Source organism: Ranitomeya variabilis, chromosome 5 (genome assembly GCF_051348905.1).
Source record: "Ranitomeya variabilis isolate aRanVar5 chromosome 5, aRanVar5.hap1, whole genome shotgun sequence".
NCBI lineage: Eukaryota > Metazoa > Chordata > Amphibia > Anura > Dendrobatidae > Ranitomeya > Ranitomeya variabilis.
Genome location: NC_135236.1, coordinates 401337153 through 401364748, shown reverse-complemented (window position 1 = coordinate 401364748; position 27596 = coordinate 401337153). Strand labels below are relative to the sequence as shown.

General features: G+C 42.2%; 1 protein-coding gene across 2 annotated transcripts in view; it reads right to left on the bottom strand.

The window, feature by feature from the left end:
- The window catches only part of CNTN1 (contactin 1), a 279575-nt gene that overhangs the window by 207325 nt on the left and 44654 nt on the right, over positions 1–27596 (bottom strand). Inside the window, exon 1 of one of the 2 annotated variants that reach the window (XM_077265110.1) lies at positions 12381–12465. The exons of the other annotated variant lie outside the window; for it this stretch is intronic. The gene's annotated coding sequence lies outside the window, so the exon portion shown is untranslated. Of the gene's footprint in view, positions 1–12380; positions 12466–27596 lie in introns of those variants that run through there. 2 annotated transcript variants of the gene reach the window in all.

The following is a 27596-nucleotide window of genomic DNA, read 5'->3' as shown; positions in this document are numbered from 1 at the left end:
CATTATGTAGATAGGGGCAAAATTGTTTGGTGACTTGGAAAGCGCGGGGTTAAAATTTCACCTCACAATATAGCTTTGACGCTCTCAGGGTCCAGACGTGTGACTGTGCAAAATTTTGTGCCTGTAGCTGCGACGCCTCCAACACTTTTCCTTTCACTTTTTCCCCATTATGTAGATAGGGGCAAAATTGTTTGGTGAATTGGAAAGCGCGGGGTTAAAATTTCACCTCACAACATAGCCTATGACGCTCTCGGGGTCCAGACGTGTGACTGTGCAAAATTTTGTGGCTGTAGCTGCTACGGTTCAGATGCCAATCCCGGACATACATACATACATACATACATACACACACACACACATTCAGCTTTATATATTAGACTAGCTGTACTACCCGGCTTCGCCCGGGTTAATGACTGCTGTTAGCAAAATAGAATGTGTTAACAAAAATTTATTCTGCACACAAAAACCACAAAACAAATAGATAGAAATGTAATTATTAAAAGGCAAAAACTAAGCAAATAGAAGCATTTCACAACATATATTAGCTTTGTTATACTGAGAATGTCTTTGTTGCCTATATTAACCAATCAGAGCTCAGGTTAATTAACTGTAGCAAAATAGAAGCTGAGCTGTGATTGGTTGCTATTGGCAGCCTGATAAATCCCCAGCCAACAGGAAGCCCTCCCCCCTGGCAGTATATATTAGCTCACACATACACATAATAGACAGGTCATGTGACTGACAGCTGCCGTATTTCCTATATGGTACATTTGTTGCTCTTGTAGTTTGCTTATTAATCAGATTTTTATTTTTGAAGGACAATACCAGACTTGTGTGTGTTTTAGGGCGAGTTTTATGTGTCAAGTTGTGTGTGTTGAGTTGCGTGTGGCGACATGCATGTAGCGACTTTTGTGAGATGAGTTTTGTGTGGCGACATGCGTGTAGCAACATTTTGTGTGTTGAGTTGCATGTGACAGGTTAGTGTAGCAAGTTGTGTGCAGCAAGATTTGTGCATGGCGAGTTTTGCGCGTGGCGAGTTTTATGTGTGGTGCATTTTGAGTATGTGCAAGTTTTGTGTGAGGCAACTTTTGCATGTGGTGCAACTTTTGTACATGTGGCAATTTTTCTGTGTGTGCAAGTTTTGCATGAGGTGAGTTTTCCATGAGGTGAGTTTTGCACGTGTGGCGAGTTTTGCGTGAGCCTAGTTTTGCATATGGCGAGTTTTGCATGTAGCGAGTTTTGAGTGGTGACTTTTGTGTTTCGACTTTTATGTGGCGAGGTTGGTGTGTGTGTGTGGTGAAATGTGTGCTGAGGGTGGTATATGTGTTCAAGCACGTGGTAGTGTGTGGCGCATTTTGTGTTTGTGTTCATATCCCCGTGTGTGGTGAGTATCCCATGTCGGGGCCCCACCTTAGCAACTGTACGGTATATACTCTTTGTCGCCATCGCTCTCATTCTTTAAGTCCTCATTGTTCACATCTGGCAGCTGTCAATTTTCCTCCAACACTTTTCCCTTCACTTTTTCCCCATTATGTAGATAGGAGCAAAATTGTTTGGTGAATTGGAACGCGCGGGGTTAAAATTTCACCTCACAACATAGCCTATGACGCTCTCGGGGTCCAGACGTGTGACTGTGCAAAATTTTGTGGCTGTAGCTGCGACGGTACAGATGCCAATCCCGGACATACACACATACATACATACACACATTCAGCTTTATATATTAGATATACCTGTATGTAATCTCCTGTATATAGTATATACCTGTGTGTCATCTCACCTATATATAGTATATATCTGTGTGTCATCTCCTGTATATAGTATATACCTGTATGTCATCTCCTCCTATACATAGCATATACCTGTGTCATCTCCTCCTGTATATACTATATACCTGTAGGTAATCTGCTCCTGTATATAGTATATACCTGTGTGTCATCTCCTCCTGTATATAGTATATACCTGTATGTCATCTCCTCCTGTATGTAGTATGTACCTGTATGTCATCTCCTCCTCTATATAGTATATACCTGTGTGTCATCTCTCCTGTATATAGTATATATCTGTGTGTCATCTCCTCCTGTATATAGTATATACCTGTGTGTCATCTCCCCTGTAAATAGTATATACCTGTGTGTCATCTCCTGTATATAGTATATAGCTGTATGCCATCTCCTCCTGTATTAGCCCTCGTTCACACGTTATTTGGTCAGTATTTTTACCTCAGTATTTGTAAGCTAAAATGGCAGCCTGATAAATCCCCAGCCAACAGTAAGCCCACCCCCTGGCAGTATATATTAGCTCACACATACACATAATAGACTGGTCATGTGACTGACAGCTGCCGGATTCCTATATGGTACATTTGTTGCTCTTGTAGTTTGTCTGCTTATTAATCAGATTTTAATTTTTGAAGGATACCAGACTTGTGTGTGTTTTAGGGCGAGTTTCGTGTGTCAAGTTGTGTGTGTTGAGTTGCGTGTGGCGACATGCATGTAGGGACTTTTGTGAGATGAGTTTTGTGTGGCGACATGCGTGTAGCAACTTTTTGTGTGTCGAGTTGCATGTGACAGGTTAGTGTAGCAAGTTGTGTGCAGCAAGTTTTGCGCATGGCGAGTTTTGCGCGTGGCGAGTTTTATGTGTGGTGCCTTTTGAGTATGTGCAAGTTTTGTGTGAGGCAACTTTTGCATGTGTTGCAACTTTTGTGCATGTGGCAATTTTTCTGCGTGTGGCAATTTTTCTGCGTGTGCAAGTTTTGCGTGTGGCGAGTTTTGCACGTGTGGCGAGTTTTGCATGTGGAGAGTTTTGCGCGTGGCGAGTTTTGAGCGGCGACTTTTGTGTTTCTACTTTTATGTGGCGAGGTTGGTGTATGTGTGGTGAAATGTGCACTGAGGGTGGTATATGTGTTCGAGCACGTGGTAGTGTGTGGCGCATTTTGTGTGTGTGTTCATATCCCCGTGGTGGTGTGATTATCCCATGTTGGGGCCCCACCTTAGCAACTGTACAGTATATACTCTTTGGTGCCATCGCTGTCATTCTTTAAGTCCCCCTTGTTCACATCTGGCAGCTGTTAATTTGCCTCCAACACTTTTCCTTTCATTTTTTCCCCATTATGTAGATAGGGGCAAAATTGTTTGGTGACTTGGAAAGCGCGGGGTTAAAATTTCACCTCACAATATAGCTTTGACGCTCTCAGGGTCCAGACGTGTGACTGTGCAAAATTTTGTGCCTGTAGCTGCGACGCCTCCAACACTTTTCCTTTCACTTTTTCCCCATTATGTAGATAGGGGCAAAATTGTTTGGTGAATTGGAAAGCGCGGGGTTAAAATTTCACCTCACAACATAGCCTATGACGCTCTCGGGGTCCAGACGTGTGACTGTGCAAAATTTTGTGGCTGTAGCTGCTACGGTTCAGATGCCAATCCCGGACATACATACATACACACACACACACATTCAGCTTTATATATTAGACTAGCTGTACTACCCGGCTTCGCCCGGGTTAATGACTGCTGTTAGCAAAATAGAATGTGTTAACAAAAATTTATTCTGCACACAAAAACCACAAAACAAATAGATAGAAATGTAATTATTAAAAGGCAAAAACTAAGCAAATAGAAGCATTTCACAACATATATTAGCTTTGTTATACTGAGAATGTCTTTGTTGCCTATATTAACCAATCAGAGCTCAGGTTAATTAACTGTAGCAAAATAGAAGCTGAGCTGTGATTGGTTGCTATTGGCAGCCTGATAAATCCCCAGCCAACAGGAAGCCCTCCCCCCTGGCAGTATATATTAGCTCACACATACACATAATAGACAGGTCATGTGACTGACAGCTGCCGTATTTCCTATATGGTACATTTGTTGCTCTTGTAGTTTGCTTATTAATCAGATTTTTATTTTTGAAGGACAATACCAGACTTGTGTGTGTTTTAGGGCGAGTTTTATGTGTCAAGTTGTGTGTGTTGAGTTGCGTGTGGCGACATGCATGTAGCGACTTTTGTGAGATGAGTTTTGTGTGGCGACATGCGTGTAGCAACATTTTGTGTGTTGAGTTGCATGTGACAGGTTAGTGTAGCAAGTTGTGTGCAGCAAGATTTGTGCATGGCGAGTTTTGCGCGTGGCGAGTTTTATGTGTGGTGCATTTTGAGTATGTGCAAGTTTTGTGTGAGGCAACTTTTGCATGTGGTGCAACTTTTGTACATGTGGCAATTTTTCTGTGTGTGCAAGTTTTGCATGAGGTGAGTTTTCCATGAGGTGAGTTTTGCACGTGTGGCGAGTTTTGCGTGAGCCTAGTTTTGCATATGGCGAGTTTTGCATGTAGCGAGTTTTGAGTGGTGACTTTTGTGTTTCGACTTTTATGTGGCGAGGTTGGTGTGTGTGTGTGGTGAAATGTGTGCTGAGGGTGGTATATGTGTTCAAGCACGTGGTAGTGTGTGGCGCATTTTGTGTTTGTGTTCATATCCCCGTGTGTGGTGAGTATCCCATGTCGGGGCCCCACCTTAGCAACTGTACGGTATATACTCTTTGTCGCCATCGCTCTCATTCTTTAAGTCCTCATTGTTCACATCTGGCAGCTGTCAATTTTCCTCCAACACTTTTCCCTTCACTTTTTCCCCATTATGTAGATAGGAGCAAAATTGTTTGGTGAATTGGAACGCGCGGGGTTAAAATTTCACCTCACAACATAGCCTATGACGCTCTCGGGGTCCAGACGTGTGACTGTGCAAAATTTTGTGGCTGTAGCTGCGACGGTACAGATGCCAATCCCGGACATACACACATACATACATACACACATTCAGCTTTATATATTAGATATACCTGTATGTAATCTCCTGTATATAGTATATACCTGTGTGTCATCTCACCTATATATAGTATATATCTGTGTGTCATCTCCTGTATATAGTATATACCTGTATGTCATCTCCTCCTATACATAGCATATACCTGTGTCATCTCCTCCTGTATATACTATATACCTGTAGGTAATCTGCTCCTGTATATAGTATATACCTGTGTGTCATCTCCTCCTGTATATAGTATATACCTGTATGTCATCTCCTCCTGTATGTAGTATGTACCTGTATGTCATCTCCTCCTCTATATAGTATATACCTGTGTGTCATCTCTCCTGTATATAGTATATATCTGTGTGTCATCTCCTCCTGTATATAGTATATACCTGTGTGTCATCTCCCCTGTAAATAGTATATACCTGTGTGTCATCTCCTGTATATAGTATATAGCTGTATGCCATCTCCTCCTGTATTAGCCCTCGTTCACACGTTATTTGGTCAGTATTTTTACCTCAGTATTTGTAAGCTAAAATGGCAGCCTGATAAATCCCCAGCCAACAGTAAGCCCACCCCCTGGCAGTATATATTAGCTCACACATACACATAATAGACTGGTCATGTGACTGACAGCTGCCGGATTCCTATATGGTACATTTGTTGCTCTTGTAGTTTGTCTGCTTATTAATCAGATTTTTATTTTTGAAGGATACCAGACTTGTGTGTGTTTTAGGGCGAGTTTCGTGTGTCAAGTTGTGTGTGTTGAGTTGCGTGTGGCGACATGCATGTAGGGACTTTTGTGAGATGAGTTTTGTGTGGCGACATGCGTGTAGCAACTTTTTGTGTGTCGAGTTGCATGTGACAGGTTAGTGTAGCAAGTTGTGTGCAAGTTTTGCGCATGGCGAGTTTTGCGCGTGGCGAGTTTTATGTGTGGTGCCTTTTGAGTATGTGCAAGTTTTGTGTGAGGCAACTTTTGCATGTGTTGCAACTTTTGTGCATGTGGCAATTTTTCTGCGTGTGGCAATTTTTCTGCGTGTGCAAGTTTTGCGTGTGGCGAGTTTTGCACGTGTGGCGAGTTTTGCATGTGGAGAGTTTTGCGCGTGGCGAGTTTTGAGCGGCGACTTTTGTGTTTCTACTTTTATGTGGCGAGGTTGGTGTATGTGTGGTGAAATGTGCACTGAGGGTGGTATATGTGTTCGAGCACGTGGTAGTGTGTGGCGCATTTTGTGTGTGTGTTCATATCCCCGTGGTGGTGTGATTATCCCATGTTGGGGCCCCACCTTAGCAACTGTACAGTATATACTCTTTGGTGCCATCGCTGTCATTCTTTAAGTCCCCCTTGTTCACATCTGGCAGCTGTTAATTTGCCTCCAACACTTTTCCTTTCATTTTTTCCCCATTATGTAGATAGGGGCAAAATTGTTTGGTGACTTGGAAAGCGCGGGGTTAAAATTTCACCTCACAATATAGCTTTGACGCTCTCAGGGTCCAGACGTGTGACTGTGCAAAATTTTGTGCCTGTAGCTGCGACGCCTCCAACACTTTTCCTTTCACTTTTTCCCCATTATGTAGATAGGGGCAAAATTGTTTGGTGAATTGGAAAGCGCGGGGTTAAAATTTCACCTCACAACATAGCCTATGACGCTCTCGGGGTCCAGACGTGTGACTGTGCAAAATTTTGTGGCTGTAGCTGCTACGGTTCAGATGCCAATCCCGGACATACATACATACATACATACATACACACACACACACATTCAGCTTTATATATTAGATTACAGGCAATGCCAAGTAGCCAAAATTTTGTAAACTATTTTGCTGTTATATTAACAGAGGTTTTTCATTTTTGGGGACATTTTTATTTTTTTTACTTAAAGGGGTTGTCCGGTCGTTTGCTAAAAGTCTACAGTCACTTGAAGTGACAGCGGATTTCTCATTCCTTCAAATGTGTGCACCACTCACTGTCAGGATTCTTCAGTGTCTCTGACAAGAGTGGGTGGTCATTTGATTGCAAGAATGTGATTTACTAACGTGTGGTCACATGCCGACTAGAAGTCCTCGGCCACGTTCAATAGTTGGAATGTAGTTGGGAGTCTGTATATCGCATAGTTGTGGTCACATGATAACTTGCCCTTGCCAGCCGCATCGGAGAATCCTGACAGCGTGCAATGGGGGAGCTGTAAGTGTCCAAAAGTCTGCAGTCACGTAGAGTGACTGCAGACGTTTAGCAGAAGACCAGACAGTCCCTTTCAAGCATATACCTACTATACCATCAGTGGTTCACGTTGCTGTGCTCTTCTCCAAACATTTAACTAATTTTTGTTCAAATTGGATCCCATCTATGAGCACAAGTCCACCACAAAGGCTTATCAGAACAGCAGAGATATTAGGTTAAGTTCACACTAGGCGTTTTTGCCACATTTTTTATGCAAATTTTCAGCTGCGGTTTACAGTACCAGCAAAGTCTATGAGATTACAGAAATCTCATGCACACACATTGTTTTTTTTTTTGTCATCAGCATTTTGTGCTTTGGATGTTTTTTGCACAAAGGAGCATGTCACTTAATTCACCTTTTATTCAGTGTATTTCACTCAATTTTTTCACCTTTTATTCAGTGTATTTCACTGACTTCTTTCACCTTTTATTCAGTGTATTTCACTGACTTCTTTCACCTTTTATTCAGTGTATTTCACTCATTTAAATGAATGGGTAATAAAAAAAAAAAAAGGTGAAGAACTAACCAAAAACGCAGGTATCAGGTTTTGCTGTGTTTTTTTTGGCGGGGGGGCCAAAAGCTAATACTATAGAATAGGACCTTTTTTTCAACACTAAACTTTATAAGTATGCACAAGAGACAAAGCTAACATGCCAAAATCGCAGAAAAACTGCACAAAAAACGCAGCAAGAAAAAGCAAGGAAAACATGGTGTGAACTCACCCTTAGAGAATAACCATTCTACCAAGAACAGAATAATTACAATGTAAGATCAACCATCAGTGGAAAACAATTAGCATACACCAAAGCAAAGGAGTTTCAATACTGTGGAACTCCAGAGTTACTTTTTAAAGGGGTCTGTACCAAACGTAATTGATCCGCTTCCAACCTCTGAAATCCAAAGTGATTACATAAATGAAGGGGGCATTGTGCTGTACTCTGTGAAATGCCATGGCTTCTTTGGCATTTCGAAGAGAAAGTCCTATCTTTAACCAAGAATTGTGTTTGAAATTGCAGTTCATTTACATCTCCGCTCCTTTCAAGAACTACAATAATTGACAGAGATATGTATGAAAGGGGATCTGTATTTGGTTAAAGCCAAAGGGGCAACAACACTTCCAAACACAGTGGCCCCTTCATTCTTGCAGGTGTACCGTCAGTCAGCCCCCCTATGACCCTTTACTGAAACCGCTTCTTAGCCTAAGCCGTTACTCTAGTATAACATCAATATTATTGGTAGATCTTTAACAAGATGCAGAAGACTTTCAGGTTTTACATCCAACATCACTTGAAGTTGAACTTTTATTGCAAACTTAGTCTTCTATTTGACTAGGGCTATAGTCACAATTTTGCTAGTTGGCTTTGGAAACAGGTAACAAGCAGACAAATGCTTGGCAACACCTATGCTTATAGGGGTGACCTTCTACCTATAAAGCCCTTCCACTTTTCTATTTATCTTTATTATTAAATTCCTTACACTTCTCCTTATCCTGCTATTTCCTATATGTTTTTGTTGGGTTTTTTTAACTTCACTTCCTGTGACATTTTGTTTGAGGGAAGTCTATCACCCCTCCTGAAACAGGACAACATTATGGGGTGGAAGTGCAGTCACTTGCCAAAGCTACTGTCACAGCCATGCCCTGATGACATACTGGTTTACAGAAGTGACCCCATCTTTATTCTCTGATGTCACAGGCATCAGGGGTTGGAGTTGAGCTGTGTGACACCAGTGCCACCCTCTATTGATGACTGGAGTACGGTGATAAAGGCTTTGAGGCATTGGTGGTATCACTCACTGCTTCTATCGATGACCCCTATTGAAGATTCATTTTAAGGAAAAAGAATGTGGTGTTAGAAGTAGTATCGTTTCGCCTTGTGGAGAGTGACATGTTAAGCATGTCGAGTTGAGGAGACTTAAAGCGGTAATGCTCTTCTGGGAAATATGCAAATTGTGTATTCAGAGAGGAAGAGGACTAGAACTCTAATGTCGACCCTTTACTGAGCCTTGTCACATGACTTAGGATAAAAGCCAAACCAGAATCTCAATTTGCGGTGTCTGGTTTGGCTTTTATCTTAAATCATGTGACAAGGCTCGTTAAAGGGTCGACATTGACTGTTAGGATTGCTACTTCTAATAGGTGGCACTAGAGTTCTGGTCCTCTTCCTCTCTGAAGAGACAATTTGCATGTTAGAAGTAGTGACTGATGGCAGTGACTGAAGATACGGTCATTTCTCAATCATCTCTACTGAACGGCAGTAGGTTACGGCAGTGACAGTAGCTTTGTTAAGTGAGAGCTTCACGGCCTCCTGATGATGTCATATTTTAGGGGAGGTGATAGACGCTGCCGAGCAGGAAGTGCAGCCCCAGTCTCCTGTGGCATCCTGTTTGAGACTTCTCGCAAACGAAACCAACAGGTTAGGGAGAAGGGTAGGGGATTTAATAATAAAGGTAATTGCAAAAATTGTTAGAGCTTAAACATAGGTATTTATAAAAGGCTTTAAAAGGTATAAAACCACTACTTCAAATGTTTCTCCATGTACTCAAGTCTTTGATATTTCACTTTTTTTACTACACAGTTATGAAAATCATACTTTTGAGAGATAAACTCAACAGAACATCTAACCAGATATAGAAAACAAGGGACATTCACATTGCTTCTGGAAATAACTATTTATATGCCACCATATTCTGAGGGATAAAATCAGAAAAATAAGTACGAGTTAAAGGGATTTTCCATTACTCTGACAACCCTTCTCAATTATAGTATAGGTAAAAAGTGACAAAAAGCACACAATAGGGCAACAACCCATATCAGAAAGAGATATATGGATAATTCTGCTGCCCTGCTGGCCAAGAAGATATCCTATGGAGATCATGGTGTTAAACCAAGAGCAGTTTTAATAATCTACGTGTTTCAGGAGTTTGTTCAGATTTGAACAAACTCCCTAATCAGTAGTAAATTTGTGTTTTTTTTCCTGATCAAGGAGTTTTTTCAACTCTGAAAGCATAGATAATAAAACTCATATTGCAGCTCTTCTTATTTGTTATACTCCCTCTTGTAACATAATAATAGCCTAGACTCACTTCCGGTGCCAGCACCGATCCAGTAACATCGGCGTCGGGGCTCCCGCCAGCTCACGTGATGTTATGTCCCATGAGTCCTGCAGCCAATCAGCAGCAGTTTCAATTTCACTTTCTTTGGAGTAACAGACAATAGAAAGACATCATAGGAAAGCAGCTCTCACTTCTACTGGACATCTGTTTTGTCCAAAGGAAGTGAGAGTAAAGCTTCTGCAGATTAGATGCAAGCCTCATGTGATATAACAATGACACGTGAGCCACTGGAAGACTGGGCGCTGATGCTGTTGGAGCAGCACAGAGGTGAGTACAGATGTTACTACAGTGTGTCCGTAAAGTCATGGTGCACTTTTGAACAGTCAATGGAAAGGAACAAAAAACTATAGAAATGCGAAATCTGCTCCAAATAAAAGAAAAACTCTCCCAGTTTGATACCTATTCAGTTCAGTCCGATGTGGGCTTTATTTGTTGCCCTACACACATCCAAAGGATAGTGAAGTTCTTGCCACACATGGGTAAGGATGTCTGGTGTAACAGAGTAAATAATGTCTGTGATTCTCTGTTTTAAGAGATTAATGTCCTTGATACGTTCAATGTACAAATGTTGCTTCACATAACCCCTAAAGTAAAAGTCTAAGGGCATCAGATCCAGGGATCGTGGTTGCCATGGCTTGACAGAATCCCTGCCTATCCACCGCCGGGGGGAATGTTCTATCCAGAAACTCACGAACAATGGTGGCGTAGTGTGGAGGAGCGCCGTCCTGTTGAAAGATGGCACCTTCTGGAAATTGTGGCACTGCATACAATTCCAACATGTCAAGATACGTGTTTGCCGTCACAGACCGCTCTGCGAAAAAAAATTGGCCTATCATCTTATCATGCATCAGGCCGCACCACACGTTCACATTAGGGGTGTTACGTTCATACTCAACGTAGGCATGAGGATGTTCAGCAGCCCATATTCGGACGTTATGGTGATGAACATGTCCACAGATATGTACCATCTATCTTCTGTACCGTCCACATCTCGACTGGCATGGAAAACCACACTGCTGGCATAAGCTTGTGGTTGCATGATGTCACAGACCTGGCAGTGTATTAATCAGAGTTCAGTTTATCGGGGGTTAATCTGATTGGGGGCTCAGGAACAGCTTAAATGAGTTTGTGTTGTTTGATTGGTTGTTGTTTTCTCTCCTCATGAACAGGTCTGATATGATTGGACCAGAGAAAGGGCGCCAAAATGTAAACTATAAATACATCCTGTGACTGGTCAGAAGTGCACCATGACTTTACGGACACACTGTATTTTAGAAGGGAGTACATAGCAATTAAGAAGGGGTTGTCTGGGTAATTGGCGACTCCTTTAATCCCTTCCCAACAAGCACCGTATACGGCGCCACAGGAGCTGCGTTCCTGCAAGCTGTAGTCTATATACGGTGCCATGATCACGCGGGCTCACACTGAGTGCCGGTGCGATCAATTGTGGGTGTCAGATCTACAGTATATGGCAGACGACACCCTGCAGAAATGCCCACGATCGGTGCTAGCACCAGTCACAGGTGTTTAACCCCTATGATGTCGCTGTCAATGTTGACAGCGTCATTATGGCGAAACGCAGAGAGAGGGAACTCCCTCTGTGTTCTCATCGGCACAACGTGATTCCAATCGCGTTGTGCCGATGATCTGCATGGTGACAACCACATATGGGGTTTTGGTGTGCTCAGGAGAAAAAGCACAACAAATTTTGGGGTCCATCTTCCCATGTTAACTTTGTGAAAATAAAAAAAATTGGGGCTAAAAACATTTTTGTGGGAACAAATTAGATTTTTTGTATGTTCACCACTTAACGTTATAAACTTCTAGGAAGCACCTGAGGTTCAAAGTACTCACCACACATCTAGATAAGTTCTCTGAGGGGTCTAGTTTCCGAAATGGCCCCTTGTGGTGGGTTTCCTCTCTTTAGGCACATCATAGGCTCTCCAAATGCGACATGGAGTCCTCTAACTATTCCAGCAAATTTTTCATTCAAAAAGTCAAGTGGCACTCCTTCCCCTCCCAGCTCTGCCGTGCTCCAAAACAGCAGTTTTCTGGCACATATGGGGTATTGTACTCAGGAGAAATTGCGCAAAAAATCTTCGGTTCATTTTTTTTCCTATTACCCTTTCGAAAATAAAAAAAATGACTTTCATAAAGTTAAATGTTCATTTTCTCCTTACACCTTTCATTAATTCCTGTGAAGCACCTGAAGGGTTAATCAACTTTTTGAATGTGGTTTTGAACACCTTGAGGGGTGCAGTCTTTAGGATGGTGTCTCTTTTGGGTATTTTCTGTCATATAGGCCCCTCAAAGTCACTTCAAATGTGATGTAGTCCCTAAAAAAATTAGAAATCACTGGTCAACTTTTAACCATTCTAACTTCCTAACACAAAAAATTATGTTTGAAAAATTGTGCTGATGTAAAGTAGACATGTGGGAATTTTTATTTATTAACTATTTTGTGTGACATTACTCTGATTTAAAGGTGTGAAAATTAAAAGTTTGAAAATTGAAAGATTTTCCAAATTTTCAACAAATTTTCACAAATGAATGCTAGTCATATCAAACAAATTTTACAATTATCATGAATTACAATATGTCATGACAAAACCATCTCAGAATCAGTGGGATCTGTTGAAGCGTTCTAGAGTTATTACCACAAAGTGACATTGGACAAAATTGCAAAATTTGGCCTGGTCAGGAAGGCTAAAACAGGCTTTGGGTGCAGGGATTAAGAGTGCTGAGTCAGGAATGGAAAAATACTGTAGCTGCTGGAATCCACTTAAACTACAGAGATCCATTTTTGACTTTTATGATTGGATAGACATACAGTGGGGAAAAAAAGTATCTAGTCAGCCACCAATTGTGCAAGTTCTCCCACTTAAAAAGATGAGAGAGGCCTGTAATTGACATCATAGGTAGACCAAAACTATGAGAGTCAAAATGAGAAAACAAATCTAGAAATTCACCTTGTCTGATTTGGCAAGATTTATTTTGCAAATTACGGTGAAAAATAAGTATTTGGTCATTAACAAAAGTTCATCTCAATATTTTGTTATATATCTTTTGTTGGCAATGACAGAGGTCAAATGTTTTCTGTAAGTCTTCACAAGGTTGGCACACACTGTTGGTGGTATCTTGACCCATTCCTCCATGCAGATCTCCTCTAGAGTAGTGATGTTTTGGGCCTGTCGCTGGGCAACATGGACTTTCAACTCCCTCCAAAGGTTTTCTATGGGGTTGATATCTGGAGACTATCTAGGCCACTCCAGGACCTTCATATGCTTCTAATGAAGCCACTTCTTCATTGCCCTGGTGGTGCACTTGGGATCATTATCATGCTGAAAGACCCATCCACATTTCACCTTCAATGCCCTTGCTAATGGAAGGAGGTTTGCACTCAAAATCTCATGATACATGGCCCTATTCATTCTTTCATGTACACGGATCAGTTGTCCTGGTCCCTTTGCAGATAAACAGCCCCAAAGCATGATGTTGCCCCCCCATGCCTCACAGTAGGTATGGTGCTCTTTGGATGCAACTCAGCATTGTCTCCTCCAAACATGACGAGTTTTGTTTCTACCAAACAGTTCTACTTTGGTGTAATCAGACCATATGACATTCTCCCAATACTCTTCTGGATAATCCAAATGCTCTCTAGCACACTTCAGACAGGCCCGGACATATACTGGCTTAAGCAGGGGGACACATCTGGCACTGTAGGATCTGAGTCCCTGGCGGCATAGTGTTACTGATGGTAGCCTTTGTTACGGTGGTTCCAGCTCTATGCAGGTCATTCACTAGGTCCCCCGTGTGGTTCTAGGATTTTTGCTCACCGTTCTTGTGATCATTTTGACCCCACGGGGTGAGATCTTGCGTGGAGCCCCAGTTCAAGGGAGATTATCAGTGGTCTTGTATGTCTTCCATTTTCTTATTATTGCTCCCACAGTTAATTGCATCACACCAAGCTGCTTGCCTATTGCAGATTCAGTGTTCCCATCCTGGAGCAGGGCTACAATTTTGTTTCTCGTGTCCTTCGACAGCTTTTTGGTCTTCACCATAGTGGAGTTTGGAGTGTGACTGTTTGAGGTTTTGGACAGGTGTCTTTTATACTGATAACAAGTTCAAACAGGTGCCATTACTACAGGTACTGAGTGGAGGACAGAGGAGCCTCTTAAAGAAGAAGTTACAGGTCTATGAGAGCTAGAAATCTTACATGTTTTTAAGTCACCAAATACTTATTTTCCACCATAATTTGCAAAATAAATCTTGCCAAATCAGATAAGGTGATTTTCTGGATTTATTTTCTCATTTTGACTCTCATAGTTGTGGTCTACCTATGATGCATGGAAGACAATGTTAAAAAAAGCTCTGCCCATACAATATTGCAGTCTAAATAATAAGACATAAGATAAATATTACTTTAATTCTTTATGATATTTCATTGTAATAATTGTATATATCATAACCATGGGTGATTATGCTTATTTTAGGTTAATAATGTGCTGCACAAGACTATACCAAATTAGTCAAATTAGCTAAAACATAAGAATGAAGGAAAAACACTTTGGTTGAAGGACCCCAGCATAGTAATGCTAGTACTGACTGGCACTAGCTATCTTCAATAATCCACTGTTTACATGCAGGAACAGACCGTCTTTTGTGACATGGTTTCTATGTAGCTCAATGTGATGAGAAACTAGAAGAATCATGGACATGCAGTTATTTTATTAATATTATTAGTAGTAGTACTAATAGCGTTGATAAAAAAATATTGTATTTTTGCTGAAATGTGGGATAATAATGAGTTATATATACACAATTGAAACCAGAAGAGAGAAAGTTTTAAGGCATTTATATTACCTTATGTACTCGTGTATAAGTCGACCTGAGTATAAGCCAAGGCATCTAATTTCGCCACGAAAAACTGGGAAAACTTATTGACTCAAGTATAAGCCGGGTATGCATTGTCCTTTCATCCCTATCCTGGTATGCATGGTTCCTCATGCCTATCCTGGTATGCATGGCTCCACATCCCCATCCTTGTATACATGGCTCCTCATCTCCATCCTTGTATGCATGGCTCCTTATCACCATCCTTGTCTGCATGGCTCCTTATCCCCATCCTTGTCTCTGTTGCTCCTTATCCCCATCCTTGTCTGTATTGCTCCTTATCCCCATCCTTGTCTGCATGACTCCTTATCTGCATGGCTCCTCATCCCCATCCTTGTCTGCATGGCTCCTCATCCCTATCCTTCTATGCATGGTTCCTCGCCCCTATCATTGTATGCATGGCCCCCATGAAAAAAGCATAAACAAAAAAAATCCTACTTACCTTCCTTGTGCGCCCTCACTGCATTGTGTTACAGTGCCAGCAGCTGCAGCGGCAGGGCAATCACGTGTCCCCGCTCATTAAGGTAATGAATATTCACTCCATGCCTATGGGAGTAGAGAGAGATGAATATTCATAACTCTTAAGTAGCGCGCACTTGTGATAGCCCGGCAGCTGCTGGAAGGCGGTGGCTGCAGCTGACACTATGTGTGCTATAAGAGAAATGAATATTCACTGCCAGTGCAGTGAATATTCATTTCTCTTTAGCAGCAGGCACAGGTTTTAGCCGCAGCAGCCGGCTCCTGCCTCCTGTGACCCACTGCTCCACTGATCCCCCTACCCCGCCGTCTTCTGGGACAATGACTTGAGTATAAGTCGAATGTGGCATTTTCAGCACAAAAAAATGTGTTGAAAAACTTGGCTTATACTCAAGTATATATGGTACTTCCAATTCAAAAGTTTACATACATTTAATTAGAATTTGGTGCTATTGCCCTTAAACTGAATGACTTGGGTCAAACATTTGTGATATCCTTCCACAAGCTTCTCACAATAGTTGGTCAGAATTTGGGCCCATTCCTCCTGACAAAACTGGTGGTGTCACTGATCCAGGTTTGTAGGTTGCCTTGCTCGCACCTGCCTTTTCAACTTTGCTCATAAATTTTCAATAGAATTGAGATCAGGGCTTTGTGATGGCCACTCCAAAACATTCACTTTGGGTCATTGTCCATTTGGAAAACCCATTTCTGCCCAAGCTTTAATTTCCTGGCTGATGTCTTGAGATGTTGCTTCAATATTGCCACATAATCTTCTTTTCTCATAATGCCATCTATTTTGTGAAGTTCACCATTCTATCCTACAGCAAACAACCGCACACCTGACCCAGGTAAGTCATAATGGTTCAAAACCAATGGACTCAACTGAGCTTGAATGCAAGAAATGACACAGCTAGTATATTGCTGGTGAGTTATTATTACATGCGAACCTTTTTATTTTCTGGAGTGCTACATTAACTATATTCAGGAGCTTTTCACATCTCTATCAGAGAAAAATGGCAGTGGTAGAAAATGTAAAATACCTGCAGTCCTTCATTTTATTATAAGAACACTTCTACAAACAATGAGTGATCATTAATTTATGGTCAAATATTGGGCATCCCTTGCATTCCTGCTGGCGTCATAGTATAAAAAAACACCTTTAAAGATTTCAAGAGCTAATTCACTAATTAGAAAAATGTTAATTAGCCATGTTTTAGCAGAAAGAAAAAAGGAAATAAAGGTGTTTGAAGTGTTAATGTCATCTGGATAAGCAAAAAACTTATTATCACACATCTAACACATTTTAGGTATTTTCCAAATTAATTTACAGCAGTACTTTTTATACTGATCTATGTACCTTACACCAGAAAAATAAAACTATAGACAAGAAAAATAACATCAAACATAAGTGCCTCTCTTTTTATTCAAGTCACACTGAGAAATGTGCGTGGTCATAGGACTTAAGTTTATATTAGTGGCTGAGAACCATCAGTGGTATATCACAAGTATAACAGCGTGGAATGTAGACTACCTCACCAATTTCCAGTTGATCTGTATTATTGCACCAATCTGGCATGTGTGATATGTGTCTTATGGAAGAGTCAGCACGGAACTACCTCAGCTATACACTCTTGTAGGTATCTGTTCTGTGAAATTATCCTGCCATAATAGAAAGGATATGGATATCCATGGTGTTTAGCATTTCTTCCTTACATTTTACATTTACCATTATACACTGAACTCATTGTAATGTTGAAATATACAGAAAAACACAAGAAACAAATAAAGTAAATTTTTCACCAGGAATAAAGGAAATGCTATATTATAGAAGCACTCATCCCATCAAAATGTTTATCCTCTTAAATACAATTTGCTCATTTTGCCTTCCTACCACTTAATTCTTCTCTTTTCTCTGTTCTATGTAGAAACCGGAAGTCTCTTTTCAGCCACAAGTCAGCCCCCTCTTCAACTCCTGAACCAGTTCCTCTGCCCCTCTCCCTGCCAGGGACTATTACAGTAATGACTCATGCAGGGGAAATTGACCTCCTGTTTCTACAAAGAGATTAGAAGGATTCAGCTAGTCAGCTTTTAATCACGTGATGTCATAGACCTAATGGGAAACAGATTAACTGGGTAGAAAGGGAAAATGAGCAATTGTAAGCAGAGAGTGCTATTTAATATGATGATTGCAATATATTAAGAGGATAAACATTTTGATTGGAGTGCTCCTTTAATCCACTACAATATAATATGATGCATTGGGGTTCAGTTAAAATAAAGGCAGGTAATATTTACAGCTACAATTGCTATAATTTCATATCAGGTCGTAAAAACACTTGGTGATACTTAAATAAATAAAGGTTCATAGTGGTAGAGCGTAAAATTAAAGAGAACCTGTCAGGTGATTAATTCTGCTGAAACATGAAAATGGCAGGTTCTCCTGTAGGCTATGATCACCTTTGCAGCCAATTTTTCCCTTTAGTTCTCCAACACATCAATACCTTACATTAGGATGCAAATAGTATTGATTAAATTTTCCTTTTATTGCATACATCCCCAGTGCAGACATTCACATGTAGACTAGAAATAAACCCTGCGCTGTCTGATGCTGCAGTACTCTCTTCCATCTGTCCTTGCCTTCTTGCTAACCTACAGTACAGTCGGATGGTTTGCAAGATGTTGGGTACAGATGGAAGAGAATAGCGCAGTAAGCAGGATCAACCTACAACGGGATTTAGACTGTTACTATAGACATGATAGAAAGGCATAGGTCTGCATCACAGCTACAGATGCAAAATATTACCAATGTTTTAATCAAGAACATTTTTGAAAATAGCCTTTTTTCATTGTGCATGTATTGGGATTAAAAAAATACATTGGTTTCAAGGATACATAAGGTGGATCTAAAAGATTCTAAATTCCCTTGATGGGAATGTAGTTCTACTGTCATAGAAGAAACAGGCACAGATTTCCAAAATGGAGCATATGTACGAATAGCTAATCTTTACAAAGTCTGTACTGGTTTATAACAGAGTGTAGGGCTCACGCTTTGTAATTCATTAGTTAAAATTTTGCTGATGAGACGCTACAAAAGGAGCAGTGTGTGTAAATCGGGTTATTGTTCTGTTGACATGAGCAAATTAATATATGCAGGTAAACAATGTGAAAAAGCAATGCAAGCAGGTTCCTTCGAGAATGGACACCACTGTAGGCTCTGCTCCTGCGCCTCATCAGTCTCTCTGTCCTTTCTCTCAAAGTAAAAATGCTTATATTATGCCCAAATTACAGAATGAGCACGTTCACATATTTCACATATTGTATACAGATTTATGCTAACATAAAGCACTCCTGTTTGTAAATAGAACACTTCAACAACAAATATTTGCAGTAAGATACAAAGTAGCTCCTTAGTAGAGGAAAAGTTTGTTATAGTCAGAAACTGTGAGCCAGACTCATTACTTACATACTAATGTGCTAGTGGAAAGTTTCAATCATCCAACAAAAAGAAAAAAAACTAATGTCTGGACCTGTATGGGAGCATGTCCAAGCCGAAGCATTACTGAGTTCTACACCATGGTTACCTAGCTTTGCAGTGCAGCATTGAGAACCATCCATGCTTTTCATAAGTCACTTTGCACAAAGGAACTTTCTCAATATGAGACAGTATTAAATAATGATATCAATATGATAAATTACCTCTCCTTATGTTTAACATAATATCATTAAAAATATAAGTCACTGGTCCACAGAATACCCTAATAGTTTATTACCACTGATGCACAGCATATGAAGGCAGTAATTTAGGAATTGTGTTAGATAAACTAACCAAATACAAAGCTTAAAGCCCCAACATTGTGTCAGACACCATTTACATGGGCCAGCAATGAGCTGAATGTGCCACTAAAATCTGAAAAGAAAATCTAAAGAACAACATCAATGTGTATGTGAAAAAAAAACGTTAAACAAAAAGTACACATTGCAAAACTAAGGGCCATTATATGGAAACAAGAATTATACTACCAGTCATAATATCCATCCTAGTTCTGCCCCAAATCTAAAATCAGATCTGTCAGTATATGATGCTGGTGTAGTTAATCGTGATTGTTCACAAATCATAAAACAGATTCTCAAATGCTTCACTCCACACTGTAGAATAAAAATAATTGACACCTCCCGAACCGGCATTGTCGGTGTTTGTTGGATGTCCATGCTGGATCTCCCAGTAATCACTTGACAATGTTATTCCACATGAGATGTTATAGGCTGCAGTTCACACACTTCCCTCAGATGTCCATGTTTATTCACAGGCAAATGAGAGCGAGACAGTCCAATAGTGTCCACTGATTGGCAACCACGATCACACATGGCATAAAAATGTCACACGAATGCTGATCCCGGTGCTGACATCACCAAAACGAAGTTGATGCAGGAGGTGAGTATTTTTTTCATTTTACACCTTACAGTGTTAAAGAAGGGGTTGTCCAAGTAGTAGTCAATCCCTTTAAATATTAATTGTCTACTTATGATGTTTGGTGGGTAAAAAAAGATGTGACGACAGAATTTAATCTTAATTATCAGTATATCTATTTTCAGTAAACCAGGAGGCATAGATTATTATCTACATGTTTAATTTTAACTATATGTGTTTGTTCTTTGGCTGGTCAAGAAAACACAGACTTTTGTTTGTATAAGCTGGTAATATTGACTTTTAAGTTGACGTTTTTTGCAACACATTGTGTTGTTATCCTGCATGACAGAGATTCAAGGTAATTGAACAATAGATGTTTGTTAATTTGTTGATTACACATTGTCCAGGCCAACTAGTTTGTTGACTTGCAAACATTGATGGATAAACTATAAATAATCAAACACAGGTTAACTTCATCGCCCCTTCCCCTTGACCTATGGATAATGGCTTGAAGGACAACAGTTGTAAACTATAAAAAGAGGATATGCCTCTCTAACAAGATATCTAAGAGATCCAGAGATCCAAAGACCCAGAGCCTATTTACAAAACCACAGCCAAGAACACTCTACAAGCAGCTGCCAGAACATCATGGTTCCATCACGAGGGACACAGATTTGACATTTTACAGGATGCCAGCTTAGGGGACTACGGCCCAGGTTGAAAGAATACAAATCTGCTCTGTTGCCCTTCACTGAACCCATGGATACATTTGGGGAAGTCAGGATTTGGACCCACTGGTCACCTGGGTTCCATGGATACGTTTGGGAAAGCCAAGATTGGGGCCCACCAGTCACCTGGCTCCATGGAGATGTTCAGAGGAGCCAGGTTGTGATTCTCCCGTCACCTGGCTTTGTACCTCAATGGAATGGCAGCTTCTTAAGCTTGTTGATACATCTTTTCTGTGTGTGCCACATGTGGGGGTAGTTGGCCTTGACAGTCTTAGCTGGTTTTAATCCTGGCGAGTCAGAGGAAGGTTTAGACTCTGTAAATTTACACCAACTTGGGTATTTTGCTTGGACTGTTCTATGTGTTATTTGCCTGTTTTGTGGATCAATAAAGTATTGCCACACTGCTTTACCCTGACCCTGTGTTGTCTGAGTAGTACTATGCCCACGGTAAAAAGAGAGCGGGTGTTTAGTGGTATGATCCCTGGTCCACATGGTCTCGAACCAGTGGACTAGAGCACCCACTGACCCCCGTGTCTCCACAGAAGGCCACATAATCAGCATTACTATTCACAAATGCACAGCAGCTTGTACATAATACCTATATAAGTCATCTTCAAAACTGTATACGATGTTGGCAAACGTTATGGCCCAGATTCACTCTGGTCTTGATGAGGATATGTGCCAGAGTAAGGCGGTATGTGCCTCACACAACTCCTACTCTAGTGATTACTTTAGTAAAAGGTTTGGCGAGGGGAATGCTGCCAATCATCATGAATTTGACAATGGTTTTTTGTCACTCCCCATCCCACCACAGCTATGCACACTTTGTCAGAGCTGTACAAAAATTAGACTTAGTGGCTAAATCACTGAGGTTCCTAAATGCTTTAAATTTTTAGTATCACTCACAGCTGATCATGGAATATTTAGGAATAAAGACATTTCATGAACTGACTTGCTACAGTGGTGGCGTCTTATTACAGTACCACACTGGTATCAGTGAGCTCTTTATAACAGCTATTCTTTCACAAATGTTTGGGAAGGCTGATGGCATGGCGATGGGCTGGATTTTACACAGAAGTACAGTACAGACCAAAAGTTTGGACACACCCTCTCATTTAAAGATTTTTCTGTATTTTCATGACTATGAAAATTGTAAATTCACACTGAAGGCATCAAAACTATGAATTAACACATGTGGAATTATATACTTAACAACCTATATTCTAGGTTCTTCAAAGTAGCCACCACAATCTTGAAGGAGTTCCCAGAGATGCTTAGCACTTGTTGGCCCTTTTTCCTTCACTCTGCGGTCCAGCTCACCCCAAACCATCTCGATTGGGTTCAGGTCTGGTGACTGTGGAGGCCAGGTCATCTGGCGTAGCACCCCATCACTCTCCTTCTTGGTCAAATAGCCCTTGCACAGCCTGGAGGTGTGTTTGGGGTCATTGTCCTGTTGAAAAATAAATGATGGTCCAACTAAACGCAAACCAGATGGAATAGTGTTATGATCCTTAGTGGCTGAGGATCACGAATAGACCAGCAAGTGAATAAACTAAGGACAAGCTCTAGGGAGATGGTAACTGGACTGATCGCAAATCTGAACCTATCCAACACAACTAGAGGTAGCCGGTGAACGTGCCTAAATAATTCCTAGACGTCTCGAGCCAGCCTGAGGAACTAGCTACCCCTAAAGAGAAAGAAAAACCTCGTTTGCCTCCAGAGAAATAATCCCCAAAGATATAGAAGCCCCCAACAAATATTAACGGTGAAGTAAGAAGAAGGCACATACATAGGGATGAAATCAGATTCAGCAAAAGAGGCCCACTAGTACTAGAAAGCAGAAAATAGAGCAGGGGTCTATGCGATCAATAAAAAACCCTTACAAAATATCCATCCTGAGATTTCAAGAACCCACGCACCAACTAATGGTGTGTGGGGAGAAACTCAGTCCACTAGAGCATCCAGCAAGCGAGGGAATCACATTTTAGCAAGCTGGACAAGAAAACATGATAAACGCTGCTGATAAAAAAAAAAGCAAACAAAACTTAGCTTGTCCTGGATGGACTGGGAGCAAGGTAGTCAGAAGGAATCTGAGTAGCACTGATTACATCGACAGCCGGCAACAAGTGGAAGTAAAACAGAGCTATATAGGAACCTCCCAGAGGATAACGAACCAGCTGATAGCCAGAAACCAGCAGGATAACAAACAAAGCCACCAGGGGGAGCCCAAAGCAAAAGTCACACCATACCACCAGTGACCACAAGAGGGAGCCTGAAAACAGAGTTCACAACAGTACCCCCCCCCCTTAAGGAGGGGTCACCGAACCCTCATGAAAACCCCCAGGGCGATCAGGATGAGCCACATGGAAGGCACGAACCAAATCGGCCGCATGAACATCAGAGGCGACAACCCAAGAATTATCCTCCTGACCATAGCCCTTCCACTTGACCAAATACTGGAGCCTCCGTCTAGAAACACGAGAATCCAAGATCTTCTCCACCACGTATTCCAATTCTCCCTCAACCAGCACCGGGGCAGGAGGCTCAACCGGAGGAACCACAGGTACCACATACCTCCGCAACAACGAGCGATGGAACACATTATGAATAGCAAATGATGCCGGGAGGTCCAGACGGAATGACACAGGGCCAAGGACTTCCAGAATCTTATAAGGACCGATAAACCGAGGCTTGAACTTAGGAGAGGAGACCTTCATAGGAACGAAGCGAGAAGACAACCACACCAAGTCCCCAACGCGAAGTCGGGGACCCACACAGCGACGGCGGTTGGCAAAGAGCTGAGCCTTCTCTTGTGACAACTTCAAATTGTCCACCACATGATTCCAAATCTGATGCAACCTATCCACCACAACATCCACTCCAGGACAGTCAGAAGGCTCCACCTGACCCGAGGAAAAACGAGGATGAAACCCCGAATTACAAAAAAAAGGAGAAACCAAAGTAGCAGAACTAGCCCGATTATTAAGGGCAAACTCGGCCAACGGCAAAAAAGTAACCCAGTCGTCCTGGTCAGCAGAAACAAAACATCTTAAATAAGTCTCCAAGGTCTGATTAGTTCGCTCGGTTTGGCCATTCGTCTGAGGATGGAAGGCCGACGAAAAAGACAATTCAATGCCCAACTTAGCACAAAAGGTCCGCCAAAATTTAGACACAAACTGGGATCCTCTGTCAGAAACAATGTTCTCAGGAATCCCGTGCAAACGAACCACATTTTGAAAAAACAGTGGAACCAACTCGGAGGAGGAAGGGAACTTAGGCAAGGGCACCAAATGGACCATCTTAGAAAAACGATCACACACCACCCAGATGACAGACATTCTCTGAGAGACAGGGAGATCAGAAATAAAATCCATGGAAATGTGCGTCCAAGGCCTCTTCGGGACAGGCAAAGGTAACAGCAAACCACTGGCACGAGAACAGCAAGGCTTCGCCCGAGCACAAATTCCACAAGACTGCACAAAGGAACGCACATCCCGCGACAAGGAAGGCCACCAAAAAGACCTGGCCACCAAGTCTCTGGTACCAAATATTCCAGGATGGCCCGCCAACACCGAAGAATGAACCTCGGAGATGACTCTGTTGGTCCATCTATCCGGGACAAACAGTCTCTCCGGTGGACAGTGGTCAGGTCTATCCGCCTGAAACTCTTGCAGCACACGTCGCAAATCTGGGGAGATGGCAGACAAAATCACCCCTTCTCTAAGGATACCAGCCGGCTCTGAATCTCCAGGAGAGTCAGGCACAAAACTCCTAGAAAGAGCATCAGCCTTCACATTCTTCGAACCCGGCAGGTACGAGACCATGAAATCAAAACGAGAGAAAAACAACGACCAACGAGCCTGTCTGGGATTCAGCCGCTTGGCCGACTCGAGATAAATCAAATTCTTGTGATCAGTCAAGACCACCACACGATGTTTAGCTCTCTCGAGCCAATGTCGCCGACTCGCCACTCCTCAAATGCCCACTTCATAGCCCAAATCTCCCGATTACCGACATCATAATTCCGCTCGGCAGGCGAAAACTTTCTTGAAAAGAAAGCACATTGCTTCATCACAGAGCCATCGGGGCTTCTCTGCGACAAAACAGCCCCCGCTCCAATCTCGGAAGCATCAACCTCCACCTGGAAGGGAACTGAGACATCTGGCTGACATAAGACCGGAGCCGAAGAAAACCGACGCTTCAGCTCCCGAAAGGCCTCCACAGCCGCCGAAGACCAATTAGTCACATCAGAACCCTTCTTGGTCAAATCCGTCAAAGGCTTAACAACGCCAGAAAAATTAGCTATGAAGCGACGGTAAAAATTAGCAAAACCCAAGAACTTCTGAAGGCTCTTAACAGATGTAGGCTGCGTCCAGTCATGAATAGCCTGAACCTTGACTGGGTCCATCTCAATAGTAGAAGGAGAAAAAATGAAACCCAAAAAAGAAATCTTCTGGACTCCAAAAAGACATTTTGAGCCCTTCACAAATAAAGCATTGTCACGCAGGACCTGAAAGACCATCCTGACCTGCTTAACATGAGACTCCCAATCGTCCAAAAAAACCAGAATATCATCCAGATACACAATCATAAACTTATCCAGATATTCACGGAAGATGTCATGCATAAAGGACTGAAAGACTGAAGGAGCATTAGAAAGTCCAAAAGGCATCACCAAGTACTCAAAATGGCCTTCAGGCGTATTAAATGCAGTTTTCCATTCATCACCCTGTTTTATACGCACAAGGTTATACGCACCACGAAGATCTATCTTGGTGAACCAACTAGACCCCCTAATGCGAGCAAACAAATCAGTTAACAATGGCAAAGGATACTGAAATTTGACCGTGATTTTATTCAAAAGGCGATAATCAATACAGGGTCTCAGGGAACCATCCTTTTTAGCCACAAAAAAGAATCCTGCACCAAGAGGGGATGAGGACGGGCGAATATGTCCCTTCTCTAAAGACTCCTTTATATAACTCCGCATGGCAGCATGCTCCGGCACAGATAAATTGAAAAGTCGTCCCTTAGGAAACTTACTACCAGGAATCAAATTTATAGCACAATCACAGTCCCTATGAGGAGTGTCATGAATCCCCAATGGCTAGGGATAGCACAGGACAAGCAAAATATAACAAATATCGGACGAGCTCTAGGGTGATGGAACCTGGGCTGACTGCTGCCCTACGCCTGACAAACGCAACTAGAGATAGCCAGGGAGCGTGCCTACGTTGGTTCTAGACGCCACGCACCAGCCTAAGAGCTAACTAGTACTGCAGAGAAAACAAGACCTCACTTGCCTCCAGAGGAATTAACCCCAAAGGTATAGTTGCCCCCCACAAGTATTGACGGTGAAATGAGAGGAAGGCACACACATAGAGATGATGTATATAGCTTTAGCAAATAGAGGCCCGCTGAAAACTAGAAAGCAGAATGATACAAAAGGGGACTGAGCGGTCAGCAAAAAACCCTAATCAAAAAAAACCATCCTGAGATTACAAGAACCCATGTGCCAACTCATGGCACATGGGGAGAACCTCAGTCCACTAGAGCAACCAGCTAGCATAGAGACATTCTAAGCAAGCTGGACCAAAAACCAAACAACTGAAAATCAGCACTTAGCTTATCCTGAAAGATCTGGGAGCAGGTAGGCAGGAACCAAACAGAGCACATCTGAACACATTGATAGCCGGCAAGGGAAATGACAGAAAGGCCAGGTAAAATAGGAAACACCCAGCCTCTGATGGACAGGTGGAAACCAAAGGCCGCAACCCACCAAAGTCACCCAGTACCAGCAGTAACCACCAGAGGGAGCCCACCAACAGAATCCACAACAGTACCCCCCCCTTGAGGAGGGGTCACCGAACCCTCACGAGAACCCCCAGGGCGATCAGGGTGAGCTCTATGGAAGGCGTGGACCAAATCAGTCGCGTGAACATCGGAGGCGACCACCCAGGAATTATCCTCCTGACCATAACCCTTCCACTTAACCAAATACTGGAGTTTGCGTCTGGAAACACGAGAATCCAAGATCTTTTCAACAACATACTCCAATTCTCCCTCCACCAGCACCGGAGCAGGAGGCTCGACCGAAGGAACAACGGGCACCTCATACCTCCGCAACAACGACCGATGGAACACATTATGAATAGCAAACGATGCTGGGAGATCCAAACGAAAAGATACAGGGTTAAGAATCTCCGAGATCCTATAAGGACCGATGAACCGAGGCTTGAACTTAGGAGAAGAGACCTTCATAGGGACAAAACGAGAAGACAACCACACCAAGTCCCCAACAAGAAGTCGGGGACCCACGCGGCGACGGCAATTAGCAAACTGCTGAGTCTTCTCCTGAGACAACTTCAAATTGTCCACCACCTGATTCCAAATCTGATGTAGCCTGTCCACCACCACGTCCACTCCAGGACAATCCGAAGATTCCCCCTGACCAGAGGAAAAACGAGGATGAAACCCCGAATTACAAAAAAAAGGAGAGACCAACGTGGCAGAACTAGCCCGATTATTAAGAGCAAATTCGGCCAGTGGCAAAAAAGCAACCCAGTCATCCTGATCAGCAGAAACAAAACACCTCAAATAAGTTTCCAAGGTCTGATTAGTTCGCTCCGTCTGGCCATTCGTCTGAGGATGGAATGCAGACGAGAAAGACAAATCAATGCCCATCTTGGCACAAAACGTCCGCCAAAATCTAGACACAAACTGGGATCCCCTGTCAGAAACGATATTCTCCGGAATCCCATGCAAACGAACCACGTTCTGAAAAAACAAAGGAACCAACTCAGAGGAGGAGGGTAACTTAGGCAAGGGCACCAAATGAACCATCTTAGAAAAGCGGTCACACACAACCCAGATAACGGACATTTTCTGTGAAACCGGGAGATCAGAAATAAAATCCATGGAAATGTGCGTCCAAGGCCTCTTCGGGATGGGCAAAG